Below are 13744 nucleotides of genomic sequence, written 5' to 3'. Positions count from 1 at the left end.
GATACGGCAAAAGCATAATATATCAGTTAGCCCCACTGGTCGGCAAACACATGGGGCTTAGTGCAATGAATACGTCACCTTGTTTTTTGCTCTGATTGGCCAAGGTGCTATCCAATTGTGTGTGGCGGCATTTAATATGCTTCAGTTAGTGCCACCCCTTGGGTAGGAAGGGTGTATCCGTGAGGACCAGACTCAAAATCTTTCTGGATTTGAGTCTGGAGTTCCAGGCTCATGGATACCAGAATCATCAGGACACATGGACAGTTACAAAGCAGCAGCCAAAAAGGACTAAACTACAGAGCACAAGTTAAAGAAGTTGATGGGATCACATTTTGAGTTGTGCCTTGTATAATTCCATGTTACAAATAAATTATTGATTGATTGAGTAGAACTACATCCTGAGTTTGGCTGCATGGAAACACAAAGAGCAGCAGGTTGAACCAGCTGAGACTCAGCAGTGTCCTTCAGTATGTTCACTGTGATGTACAGTGTTGTTGGATGGACTGATAGATATTTCATTTATCCCTGTGGGACAATCACATGTACACAGCAGCACACAAACACACCACAGTGCAGAAACAAGTGTCCACCACAAGCCTCTTGTGAGCACGAGCACATAAAGTCCACAGACTGCAGTGAGGTCTGCTTTTAGTCTGCAGGACAGAAATAAATGAAGAGAAGAAGAATTGACCTGTTTCAGTTCTGCTCTCTTGAAATCAATACGATAGATGTAGCACATGGTGTTTTCAGCTTCACATGGGTGAGCTGTTGGCTTCATCATAAATGTGACAGAGCTGGTGGAGGGATAGATCCACAGGGATCATCATTACATATGATTTGTCATCTCTGTCGTCACAAACAGAGGAAGTCTGTAGGGACGATGTCAGCTGGTATCGATCCTGAGAAAGAGCTGATGGGCCTGAACTTCATTTGATCCATTAATTCATCATGTGAGACAGATGTTGATGGAAGCAAAGGAGATAAAGATGGGTGAGAGAAAGAGCACGGGAGAGATGGATGGAGAGCAGGAAGCATCAAGAGAGATGGTGGAGCAGGACGAGGGAGGCATGTATGTGAAGGAGAGAGCTGAGCTGGCAGCCAGCCACAGGCATGATGGTGTAGAGTTACAGGAAGGTCCATGTTAGAAACACACAACCAGCGTTTGCAGTGACATCATGTAAAGAGACTGTTTAAAGGACCAGTTCACCTCAATCACAAAGGAACGCATTGTCCTGCTTAACCCCAGTCTGATGGGAGCATGCAGATAGTTCCCAAAAATACCAAATATCAGGGATTGTTTTAGAAAAGTGTGTACAATTATTCATAATACATGACAGATTGATTGTTTTTTTCTTTTGTGTCATGCACACAAACATGTGTCCGACCCTCGTGGGTGTCGCCATTACAATGATGTTGCAGTAAACAAGAAACACAAGAAATCAACACAGATAGAGGACATTGCTTATGTTTTCATATACAGGACAGTAAAACAAGAAGTGAACCCCATTCCCCATTTTTATTATCCTTCACACTGTAGCTATTCTTAATGACACAGTAAGTTTGTAGTTTTGGTTTATACCCTATCTCACACAGGTTAAGCTGTTCTGGAAAATAAATGACAAGTTGTTCAAATACAAAGCTCATTAGCTAAGGGATGATAATGGGATATCACCCAATTCAATATCTTTTTAGTGAGTCTCTGATCCGACATCTCAACAAGCATTTGACATGTATGTCTGATGTTTTGAGGGTCCCGTCCCATATCTCCACTAATGGCCAAAAATGAAGTAAATTTATGGACACCCAGGATGGACCAAATCACTCAATGATGCACTGTGCTATGCTGCGTTCACACTACACATAATTTCTGTCTGTTTGTCCAACAGTCACTGTGTCACATTAAGCAATTGTGGAGTCATAAAATCGTGCCGTGACTTGGCCGACAGACATGACGGTTCTTTCACAACGTGTGATGTTATCAGGTTATTCTTCTCCTATATTTTTTATTATGACTATTATATCAGTCACTGTGTCTGTTCATGTCGCAGCCGAAATGTTATTGTAGTGACGTAAAAAGCATCGCCAGATGTCAGAAGCTACATTTGAATACTGCATAGAAACTATGTAAGTCACTGATCCTCCATTTTTCCTTCTCTTGCCCTTTTTAGACAGGAATTGTGCAAATTTGCAGGAAAGCCCAATCAGTGTTTTTTCAGCATTGGCAGTATAAAAACAAAATCGGGGAGTGCAGCAAAATGCCGCCTACCTACTTTTGTTTATACAGAATGTGCCTTTTTCGGGGCAATGGGGGGCGTGAGCAAGTAACAAAACATGCATTCTTGGAACCCATCGGCAGACCCCCGACTTTCTGGCATTCCGGTTTGATTTGGGCAGAGGAGGCGAATTTCCATTTCCGACTTCCGTTTATATATGAGTAAATATACTGAACCATTGCGATGGATTCAGAGTTTGCAGTGACACCAATTATGTTCCGCCTCGTTAGTTCATCACACAGACTGTTTAACCTGTCAACAACTGCAGCTGGCTCAGACGTGATTGGTCAATATGACGCGGACTACAAACAGCCTACAACCGGAAACCAGGGCTCTTCTGCTCTTCTTCCGGAGGCAAGATCTCTGGGGTTTGCCTACAGACTCTACATTCACTGAATGTAGAGTCTGTATATAGAGACTACAAAACGTGTAGCTGAGCGTGTGACGTAAACAGTGATGTGGGAGGGAAGCCACGGCTGGTCAGTCCTTCGGCGATTCTCTCGTAAGTCGGCCTGTCCTTCACCGTCCCCGTCATCTGACAGTTAATGGCCTCTTCGTTTGCGAGGACAAGGAGGGCGCACAATTCCTTGTCTCCCCAGTTGCTCATCTTTACAGTGTCTGTCAGGTTTGTGTTTCCCTCTTGCTACTAGCTGCTCGCTAATTCCTGCTATCAGCTGTTTCCTGTTTATCCACCACCAGTGGCTCGCACGTGTGGCGTCATCAACAGCTCCTCCCACACGTCTTCAACAGCTCCTCCCGTTGCAGAAGGCCGCCTCGTTCTGTTTAAACCAAAAAGATTCCGCCAATATGTCTACCCTACGAGGTGGAAAATTGGGCACCTCGGATCCACTCGCCAATCCAGCTCTGTGTGTCTAAACGCTCGCAGCTTGCCGGCAAAACGGCCCAACATTCACCGAAAATCTGGCAGTGTAAAAGGGGCTTCTGTTTCTACTCTGTGTGGTGACGTCCCTAAAGGAAATATCAAAAAGGCTGGGGTGTTGTTGCTGTACAGTTGTCCATGGCAGCAGATCGCTCTGTGACGGGAGAAGCTGTGCGCCATAAAGAAAATCAAACAGCCGTCCCAGACACAGTGTTTCTACATAGAAATAAAATGAAAGTTATTCTACTTCTACGGCAGAAACACTCAGGACCAAAGCTGAAAAATGAAGCCAACATTGATGTTCTAAAAGCTGCAGTTCTTTGAACAACCACTTGGGGCTGACTCCAGGAGCAAGACAATCCAGACCCCCGTGTTAAAATGCAGACGGCCAATTTTACATTGTAGTAACTGCCCGATTTGATTTGATTGCACAGTGCATGTTTTTGTTCCTGGTTAAAACCTGTAGAGAACAATGTGTATCAATAAAGTTTAACATTTAGTTTAACACACAAAATATTTTTTATTTCTCATCCTAATTTGTTAAATGCTGATTGTTGCTATAACGGAGACACTGGAACAAAGTGACTCTTTGAGAGTAAGTATGAGGTGAAAACTGGGATGTGATGCAGCAGCCGTTGTATTGTCCTTTTCTCTTCTTGGATGCATATAATAATCTGAACTCCCGGGTGCTGCAGTGTTAACCCCTCAGTGCCCAGTCCTCTGACAGCCGTCCAGCTTGGCAGCGGTCCTGGTGGGACCGTTGCTGCTGTGCCAGAAGTTACAATAGAAACAGACCATTTCCACTTGCCACCTGCCACGACGCTCAGCTTCATTTACAGAACTACACTTCAATCATTATGAATTAGCTGAGCCTGAGCCTGAGTACAGAATATTTATCTATTATAGCAAGCTCATATTCAGATTGTACTTTGAGTTGGACCATTTTCTGCTTCTTTATGTAACTTATTTTACTCTGCTACAGATGGATATACAGGAACTGGACACGCTGCAGATTAAGATATAACATGGTGCCCATTAGCATAGTGTTCAAAGGCACAGGCAGTTTTTCCTGATCAGCTGTGAGGGTCCTAAGGACAGAGGGATGTCGTATGCTGTAAAGCCTCTGAGGCATATGTGATATTGGGCTTGATAAATAGAATCGATTGATTGATTAATTGTGCATGGAAATCGCCATGCTGCGGCACCATGTTCCTACGGTGTCGGTCGCCATCGTTAGCAGCCGCACTGCGATGAGCAGTGTTGGAAAACACAGCTTTTTTATTGTGAAGCTGCTCTAATCAGTGTTTTTACCAGTTTAAATCACCTGGTGTGTTTGTTTTGTTTTGTTTTGGAGACGAGGAGCCTCTGTGGATAATTCAGCCTCTGGTAAAAATCTCCTGAACATCTGGATCTTAAGTTTTCAGAGAGAAGAGGTGAACACACATTAGCAGGTGCTGGGCTGGCAGCAAGTCTGCGACCAGCCAAACTGCATCAGAGAAACACTGATCTGTAACATGAAGCTGTTTTGTTCAGTGTTTTTACTGATTTTAATCACCTGGTTCTTTTGTTTTGGAGAGGAAGAGACCTCTGTGGATAATTCAGCTGCAGGTAAAAACTAGGGCTGTAGTCTCCTGGTCGACTAGTCGATTATTTGGTCGCTATGCTCTCCCCCGACCAAATTCTCATTAGTCAAATAATCGCCATGTTACTTTCATAAGGAGAAAAGTGCTACATCAACAGCTTTCCAGGATTAATCCATTATTTCCTGCGGCGGGGGGACAGGCTAAGTTACCTGTGAAAATGGGGGTGTTTTCAAAACACCCCCATTGTTGACAGAAAGTTGAACTCGCCCACCCTCACGCTCAGCGCCGCGGTGATGCAGACCTCCTGTCTGTCTCTGTAAGCTGACACCATTTCCCTCAGTGGAAACGAAGCTTGTATTTACTTGTATTTCACAGATAAGAAACAATAAATTGTGAAGACAATAAAGCCTCCACTAAAATAGCATTTTAAGTCTTGCGTGTGATTTATCCTTCAGGGATTTATACTCCAGGATTTATCCAGGCTGAAGAGAAAATCTCTGCTTGTCACTAGGCTAATGTATACAGCGTTACAGCGCTAATAACGTTAGCATGTTGTATTTGCTTGGAAAACGTGTTTAGTATCAGACAGTTGTTTTGTCAGTGAATGTTGTGAGTTGTAATGGAGCCAAATTATGTGCCGTTACAGCTTCTTATTTAGCTTAAACAGTCCGATTTCCCCATTATACAATGTTTTTAAAATAAAGCGGCCGAAATCAGTTGAAAGCTTAGTGGCGGTGACGTCAAGAGTCATGCGACCGGGGAGTAGTCATGTAGTCCGTTAAAGCCTAACGTTAGCTTTTTACTTCTGGCGATCGCATTTAAGCTTCAAATGCGGTATGAAAGGTGTTCATATGTGAAGATTATCTCACTGAACAAAACCTGTAAGTATCATAAACTTGTGTTTGAGCTTATTTTCTGACATAATCCAAAACGCAATGCAAAAATCACATTCACTTTCTCTTCGGGAACCAGCGCGATGCTAAACTTCCGGGTTTTGACGTCAGCCCTGGCACACTCTATTAATCCATGTTTAATGTCTGTTTAATGTGTGTTTTGAATGTGTGTTTGATGTGATGATGTGAACTAAACTTTACAGCACTTAACACAGTCGACTAGTGTTCTGGAGGTGTAACTGCAGAGTGACACAGACACACCACCGCACAAGTAAAAATAGCGTGCAGATTTTTTTTTCCCACTGCTAATGAATTAGTTGAAGATTATTTACGACTTTAGTCGACCAAGATTTTCTTTGGTTGACTACAGCCCTTTGTAAAAACCTCTTGAGGAATGAACACTGAAGGAATCCTGATCAGGAGTTCACGCTTGGCACACAGAAGCTTCAGATGGTTGCAAACTGCAGGCCTCAGGTACCACTGAATCCTATAACTTCTACACATTGCTGCTCCTTTAAAAGGAAAAGTTCACATTTCTTAAGTCTGTCTCAAAACAATATTCACATCACTGTATGTAAAACAAATCAGAGGCTACAGCCAGCAGCCTGTTAGCTTAGCTTAGCATTTACAACACAGAGCTAACATGTGAGATCTGTAACTGAAGGACTAGATGCACAATGTTGACAGGCTGGAGCAGCTCCACCTGACACACCTCCATAACCACAAAAAAAAGAGCCACAGCTGCTTGATATCGATGACTCATCCCCTTTTGTCCTCCTGGGTCACAATACCAACACAAGGACACACACACACACACACACACACACACACACACACACACACGCACTCACATGGACAAACTCCATCGGGTCTGTGGTCAGGCATTTACGAGTCAAATCACACAGGTAATTAAACCCCAGGCAGCATGTGTGGCTCTAATATTAGCTCCCTGGATACGCCGGGTGCAGGTGGTGCTGGTGGGGGCTCATGCTAATATTAGCTCTCAGCTTGCTTGTTGCTGGCACGGTGGTGCACCAGCAGCTATGACTTCAGCAACATGACAGATTGTGCAGTTTTAGGTAGTAACACATTAAAGCCCGGGGGGGGGGGGGGCTCAGAGGGTTTGTATTAGACTAATGGGTGCTGAGGGACGTCCACAAGGCAACATCAGACCCCTAATCATCCACTCACCACTATTGATTTCTCCACATATAAGGTTACATCATACTGTATTTGGCTCAGCTGCCTACACATGCGGATTCCCAAGAAATGGCAGAGGGTTCACTGTCACATCTAAAATACTCCATGAACTTCCACTGAATCATAATTAGCAGAGCAGCGACTGAACAGGACGAGCTGAAACTAAAGGGACGTATGTTGGAGCCGTTTGTGGAGAGATGACTTTGTTTACGTTTGATGCGAGGCTCTCTCTCTCTCTCACCGGCTTTCTTTTTTGCTGCTGCTGCCTTCAAAGACACATTCAGACAAAAGAGATGGGTCCTCTGACTCATGCAGCGCCACAGAAAGTGTGTGAGAGGAGCGACGCAGAGAGGCTTATTGGTGGAGAGAAGAAGGGGAGAGACACCACATTGGCCGTGACCTTGCTGCCTGTACAACTCCTCCGCTCACTACCCTGCAGGCCCGCCCGAACAGAGCTCGGATTTACAAGCACAAAGCTCACATGTCATGCAGCATCAAAACCTGCGTTAACTCTGCACAATGTGTCCAGATAACACACAGTACCACTCCAACTACTGAACAGTGTCACCCTTTTTCCATGGAGCCTATTTTTAGTTGGTTTTGGAATATTTGAAGTGAAAAAATATGGTGTTTATGTTATTAGACTTTCTCTGCTGGTGCTCATCTTGTTGCTGGTTGCACTCATCTCTACAGTAATCATGTGCATGATTCAAAGAGGAGCTTAGAGACGAAACTTGAAAACACACCAGTGCTGCCGCCGCATGGCGTGTCATGTGACGCGTGTCAAGTGCTACCCCAAGCACACGCTGGACGAGTCGTGCTGCAGCTCGTCAACAGACGACCACGCAAAGTTTTTACTACTTTTACTGAAATCTCTGTAGGCTACTACTTCCACCTCTGCGTTAGCTTCAAATCATGTGCAGAGAGCTCCTGATTAAAGCTAATTTCTCACCAGAAAAGCCGATCTCCAGAGCTATGACTCGCCAGCCATCTTTTTGGCCGTCACAGGAACTATGTCCATTATTTCTACAGTCTATAGTAGCTGCTAAGTCAGCAGCAGTTGCAGCATGGCTAAGTGTGTTAGCTTCACACTCTGCACTTTAGCTGGTGGTTTCTGAGGTGGACAGTCTGTCCGAGTCTCTTGCTTGAAAAGTTGCAAAAAAATCCACAGTGTCTCACAGGAATGTTCGTACAGTTGAAATAATAAAACACAACATGTTTCAGTAGTACGTACCTGTTAGCTGACTAGTTCACCTCATCATTATGGATAAGTGCCGCACAGTGATTTAGCTTTAGCTAGCTCACAAGATTGCACAAGGATTCTTTAGTAACAGTTAGCTTATCATTAATGTTGTGCACTGTAAATCTAGTGGGGGTTTTAATAAGAAAAGGCCGATTTATCGTTGGTAATGTTGGTTTTACGCACTTACATCGGGAAAGAGACAGCTATACTTTTTTTTCTTAGCTTCACACACCCTGCAAGATGACTGGTTCCACTATAAGGATATAATCCATCCAGTCCAATAACCTTTTGAAAGTCTAAGGGGCCGTACACATGCCACGTCTTTAACCACCTGGAAAACCCTACTTTGTGCCCTTGTCTGTGCCAGCTTTCAAGAGCGCGGTGGTTTCAAGAGGTTGCTAAGCAACTTCAACAAGCACAGCACCATAGCCTGTTTACCTGAAATCCTGAGAGCAGAGCTGATCTTCTTCCAGGAGCTGTTCATAAGTGTGTAGGCCTATCATCTGTGGGACAGATGTAAAGCTCTGGGTAGCCCTGCACTAACATGATCGACTTCTTCTCCATATTTACCACAGACTGATATTTATGGAAAAAGGGAAATATATCTGTCGGCTGTGACTGGTTGTCCTTGTCACATGACATGCAGTGCATGCTGCTGCGGTCCAAAAGTTGAACTCCGTTTATCTCAAAGCACAGTCATCGTGCCCTGAAAAATGGGCGCTTGGGAATGCATGCACACCACGAAGATGTCACTCTGGTGTTTGAGCGCGCCTGTCACACTTCGACATTGAAAACAACAAATCTGAAGGCGCAAAAAAACGCGGCATGTGTACGACCCTTAAAAGAGCCGCGAGATTGAATTATTTTATCCCTGCTGAATTTAGCAGAGTGCTAAACTGGAGGTCAGCCGCCTGGCCAGCAGAAGTTGGCTGCTCGTGCTTTGCTCTGGGCCAAATGATGCAGAGCGCTGATCATGGGGGGACTTCTTTGGCTTCATGTGCCACTGAGCTGCTTTCAAAGGAATGAATGGGGTCCTGCCTGTAGTGCTGTATCCAGGTCTCTTTATACATCCATGGCTTTATGTTGATGTGAATTTTGAGATATGTTTTTATTTCTGGGAAAAAAACAATACTTTAACAGCCCCCCTGCAGTCACTTCGTGAGATACACATAGTGGTCGTGCACCCTCTGTTGCAGACCCAAGTTCTTGGCCTAATCATGTGCGTTGGTTGCCTACACCTAAGGAATTTATTAAGACAATGCATGTAACGAGTGTTCATTGACACACTGTCACTGAACATCCAAAACTGATGCTGGAGGGAACCCTACACATCATATTTTGATGTGTAGGGTCACTGACCAAGTGTCGCTATTCGACAAATTGGGAATGAGATTGTGTTGTTTAAATAATCAAATGTTTAGAATTCCAAAGTCGATGATGTGAAAGAAGCTTCAAACTATTTTATATGTTCCTTAAAGTTTTGACGGAGACATGTCAACTGATTTCAGACTTTTCTACAAAACACAGAGGGTACATTGACATCAGTTTATATTATATTGCAAATAAATGCAAAATCACATATGAAATCAAAGCAATAAATTGTGCTCCTCTGTCGTGCATTACAAACTTCTAAAATGTGCAAACAGAACCAATAATGACTCTGTAGTTCTGACAGTTTGGTTAGAGTTATTGGTTTGCAGCACAGATCAGATCATCACTTTCTCTCTGCTCTGGGAGCGTACAGCTGCTCAGTGTTGGTATGAGTGACATTGTTGATCACAAGCGTTGCGTCTCAAACACTAGTGACATTACTGCGTGTATTGACATGCTCACAGGCTCAGTTATACAAAAATATGCAGTCCCTCATTTCACACATGTTCCCTCATTCATGCCTTCACACTCTCACCCACGCAAACACACAATACACTGCCGAGCCCCACTTTATATGCCCATTAGTCATCAGGTCCATAAGTCTCACAGCATGACATGCACATCTGTATCATGTGCACGGTGGTGCAAAGCTGTCGGCCACCTCACTGGTTGTTTATCCTGATCGACCCCGAGCTGGCGGCAGTAAACCAGAGACACTAACAGCTACATTTCTACTACAGACACACAATATCTTCAATCTCACACTCACCTCTCCTCCTCTCACTGCCGCTTCACCCTTTACAGGATTTACACCTCCCACATGGTTTATCTTGTCTCATCCTCTCTGCTGTTCCTTCTTCCTTCCCTCCCATCTTCCCTCCTGCCGTCCTTCCTTCCTTCTCTCCAGCAGAGCAGTGCAGACCTGTCCGACCAGCACAGCCACCATCCCTCCCTCCCCGGCAGCGACGCTCACACTCAGCCAATTAGCAGGCTCACATCACCCAGCCCTGCCCCCTTCCCTTCCCCTCTGCCTCTCACATACGTGCTGAGTCAGTGTGGAGTAGTTAGTGCGGGCACGGGGAGGTGCTGCACTGAGGGGACGCGCTGGATGTGAAGTGTTTAAAGGCACAAACTGGACCCCCCCCCCTCTCCATGTGGGATACAGCTCAAAATGAGAGAGGCAGATGTATGAAAACTGGATATGTGGTCTGATGATCTGCAAGGCGACAACGTCTCAAGCATGTGTGAACCCCTCCTCCCAAACACTTCAGTCAGAGAAGACAAGATAAAAATAAACACCCCCGACAAAACATTTGCACATAAACATCGTTAAAGGAATTTTTCATGCAATAGATTCACCTTTTTTAAACCAAATACATCGATATCAATACTGTGACAGTATTGTAGGGTTGACTAATGCTGCGTTCACAAAATATTTATCATTGATAAATAATGATCAGTAATGTGGATGTAGTGACTAAGTAGTTAAATGCAATAATAAACCAGCTGAAACAGTCTCGTGTGTCCAGAATATTTCAACACTTTACTATAACGCAACTTTTAAAACCAGGAAAAGACACTTACAATATAACGATGTCAAAAATTAAAGACGGTATCTAGTCTTATATCGATATATCTTCCTGAAACCCCGACTTTTGTTTGGTATACATTTTTAATTTCTCCGAACTATTTGGGATCAGTAGGACATCGATAAGTATAAAAAACTAAACATGTGAATGATAATTAGGTCACAATGTCCTCAAACGAGCACTTCCTCATCAGCGTCTCAGCTTGTGACTGTTGCTAAAACTGGTCACATGTGTGTCAAACTATAAAAAGTTTTAATCATGAATAAAAAAAGTTTCAATATTAAAATGTGATAATGTTTTGTCCACTTTTGTGTCGGAGTCGGCTGCAGACTGACTCGGCAGAGATGGCTGCCATCTTGTTTTTAATATGGATCAGTGTAGTGTGCTCCTACCACCACTAGATGGCACAAAAACGTGTCCACAAACAAGGACGACTGGTCAGAGTTGATGAGAATGAAGTATAAGGTCAAGTAAACCTAAAATGTGATGTCCATGTAATGTATTTTATCTAAATATATTTCACATACTCTTCACAGTTGCTTTTTCTGTGTTGAAGAGAATAACAGAAAATATAGAGACTGAAAATCACAATTTACATTTACTTTGGGTGGCTCAAGTGTCTTGGAAATACAAAGGCAAGTCAATAGATAAAGCATAACATCTTTCTATTGATCTTTTTAGATTTACATTTTAATTTTCTCGTTTGTCAAGCTTCTTGAGATTACTGACCATAATGAGTCGTACAAAATCTGGTTTTAGTTTCTTTATAACTGCCACATGGTAGAACTATAATTCTCTTTTTTCCTGTACATCTGTATCCATATATTTAAAACTCATTTTGTTGCCACCACAGACTGTGACACTACCGCACTGGCGTAATTTTTCAGCCTTGGATGTTGCTTCTTGGTTGCAGTCCATTCTTATTCCCAGATCGTTGATACTGACACTTTGTCAGACCCTTCGCCGTCTGATGGCGATGCACACGGCACCCTTAAGTGTCTCTTCGTGACGTGATTAGGTTTAGGCAACAAAACCACAAAAACAATACTGTTTTGGGTTACAAGAAAAGTAACAATTCGTACATATGTCACATATGCGATTGAAAATTCAATCCAATGTAAGGGGCTGGAATATTCCGTTTCTAATTCCCAATGAAAGAATTTCTCGCACTTGTATACACTCATTCCTCTTTAAGTTCATTCCTGTCTTTCTGCACATGCTCGTTTCCTTGCCCTGCTGGCGCCATGACGTATATAGCGCGCATAGCAACGGGCTGAGATAGAGCAGTCGGACTCGTTGCACTCACTGGTTTCCATTCTCCACAGCACGGTCTTCTATCTCCCTTCTTCGACCTTCTACCTCCCTTCTCCTCCTCAACAGACGAAGCATTAGCAGAACAAGGTTGTTGTCGTACTGCTGCTTCAAGAATATAAGCAAAACAATCCCGAAAAAGGCACTAAGAACGGCGTCGTCAAGCATCTTGTTATCCGGAGTGAGGACTACACCGTTTTCTTTCAGTAAATGTAAACACGTAACATCCGCCCCGCCCCCTATCCAATCAGAAACCTTCCCTGCCCCAAACCTTGCGCAGACCCGAATACAGGCGATTAAAAGGCGATTGAACTGATCTCCCGTGTAAACCCTCATTCAGAATGAATATTTCTCATATTTCTCATTCATTCAGATTTATTTCATTCTGAATGAGAAGCCATCATGTAACCGCAGCCATTGTGCGACAACTAAATTATGTAACGTTACACAATTACAAAAACATTACAAACAACAGTGACTTTTGGTTTAATGCAGGACATGAACAGTGGACTCCTGGATGAAAGTCCAGATTCGTTTAAGCTATTCATATTGTGCACTTTTTTTATTTTGTTGATTGATTGCATTAACATTAAAAATTATATAAACATGCCAAAGGCTGCCTTTGGCATTGATATTAGGGTTGTGGCGTTACACCGATATCAAGGTATACCGTGATATATAAGTTGACAGTTAACATACCATGTACATTTGCTTATAATTCAAATAAACACAATAAGTTTGTGCTCTAAAAAAAAAAAAAAAAAAAAAAAGGACCGGTGTTTCGTCTAGTTAGTCCCACGACACCTCCAGGAGGCTAGACAGTGATCTCTGGCATCCCAGAGACACTCCCCTAATGCCAGGTCTCACTGCTCCCCACACTAACCCAACAACCTCCTTTACCTTACCTATACTACCACAGAGGAGGTAGACCCAGGGAAGGAAGCCTTGTTAGGCTATCACACTCCCCCGCCAGGTTAGGCTGTACAGTCTACCTCCCCAGGACGAGCCCTCACAACAATGACACCTCCAGGAGGCTGGACAGTGATCTCAGCCCAAACAGCACTGCCACCTTCAACCAAACCCAGGCTCCATACATGCGAGCTCCAGGCAGAAGCAATGCTGACACTACCTTTACTAGCACATTCACCACACTCTATTTCACACACTACATAGCATAACTACAATATAAGCTAAAGTTAAAGGAGCTAACTGGACTTACAGGATCAGCAAGCACACTCACCTTGCTGCATGGCCTCAAACAAAATGGATTCCAATAGGCCACTCCCACACATATACAATATTGGATATATTTTTCAAGTTTCAATTATAGAAATAAAACGTTTGTTCGACCAACAATGACTCTTCTGTTTTTGTTCCTTCAGGGTCATTCTTACCGATGAT

At 43.5% G+C, this 13744-nt stretch overlaps 1 protein-coding gene across 2 annotated transcripts in view; it reads right to left on the bottom strand.

Annotated features, from left to right (window-relative positions):
- LOC117247048 (PH and SEC7 domain-containing protein 1-like) overlaps positions 1 to 13744 on the bottom strand; it is a 124856-nt gene that overhangs the window by 98281 nt on the left and 12831 nt on the right. Inside the window, exon 1 of one of the 2 annotated variants that reach the window (XM_033611169.2) lies at positions 10213 to 10357. The exons of the other annotated variant lie outside the window; for it this stretch is intronic. The gene's annotated coding sequence lies outside the window, so the exon portion shown is untranslated. Of the gene's footprint in view, positions 1 to 10212; positions 10358 to 13744 lie in introns of those variants that run through there. 2 annotated transcript variants of the gene reach the window in all.

Source organism: Epinephelus lanceolatus, chromosome 21 (genome assembly GCF_041903045.1).
Source record: "Epinephelus lanceolatus isolate andai-2023 chromosome 21, ASM4190304v1, whole genome shotgun sequence".
Taxonomy (NCBI): Eukaryota; Metazoa; Chordata; class Actinopteri; order Perciformes; family Serranidae; genus Epinephelus; species Epinephelus lanceolatus.
Note: the sequence above shows the minus strand (reverse complement) of the source record. Positions and strands in the feature narration are given on the sequence as shown.